Source organism: Seriola lalandi, unplaced genomic scaffold, assembly GCF_002814215.2.
Source record: "Seriola lalandi dorsalis isolate HSWRI2012SDOR001 ecotype SW California unplaced genomic scaffold, Sedor1 jcf7180002054237, whole genome shotgun sequence".
Lineage (NCBI taxonomy): Eukaryota > Metazoa > Chordata > Actinopteri > Carangiformes > Carangidae > Seriola > Seriola lalandi.
Genome location: NW_019524790.1, coordinates 87,353 through 88,415, shown reverse-complemented (window position 1 = coordinate 88,415; position 1,063 = coordinate 87,353).

The window sequence follows — 1,063 nt, the reverse complement described above, 5'->3', positions numbered from 1 at the left end:
CACATCAAAAAGTCTGGCAGAGGCTCCATAAGATGGATCTGGGATGGTCATAGGGATGCCACTAATTTTTTATTATAACTTATAACTATTTTACGAACGGTAAATCTATCAACTATTTTATCGAATAGTTGATTAAGGTAAATGATTAATTTCCCTCTGGGAAATCTAAATGACACTCTGGCATGATCAATAAGCGATGTTGTGTAAAGAGCAGACGACAGTGAAGTAGTGCGACTGTACATGAGTTTTCAAGAATCTGTCCATCAGCACAACATAAAACAGACTGTCTGCAATAGGCTAATTAATGAATAAATTATTACGTATTATATCATGGTATCATTCAACAAATGAGAAATAAATCAATAGGCCTATTAACAAACCTTAAAACCAATGTAGGTCTACATATGCTGTAAATTCAGCACGGGCATAACCAGACCAAACTTGCAAGCAATGACCATTATTGCAGAGACATAAAATTACAACATTGTACTCATTGCACTATTGTGTTTGCGCTTTTCCACAGCTGATTCATGAAAAATGACATGTTTTATATCAAATCAATAAGCCTTCAAACAGACACAAATTCAATGTGATTGTACTGTAAATTCAGCATGTAGGCATAACCAGAAAAAAAATGTTTAAATAAGTAAATTGACAATTGCAACAAAACAAAATTAAAACATTGCACTCCTACTTTTTGATAAATATATAGCTGCAGTGGATCGGTTCAACAATAGGCCAATAATGTGTCGACTCACCTAATGAGACGGCTGACATTGCATAGCGGCCACCAAATGCCTGATGTCTGGAACAATGGACGACGGTCTCAGTCGAACATGTTGCCCATTCAGTTGCCCAGGCACCTGCGGGTCATCTTCCTGTGCCTATTGCTGGTGTCATTGTAGCAGGCCCAAGCACGAGACCCACCACAGGTCGCAGGAGGTGTGAACACTGCAAAAGAAAAGGCCAGCCTTTTACCTGCAGCTGGACAGAAACTGTTTTGCAGAATGGCTGAATGGAGATTCGAAATCATGAAAACATGTACATTATATAAATATTGTAA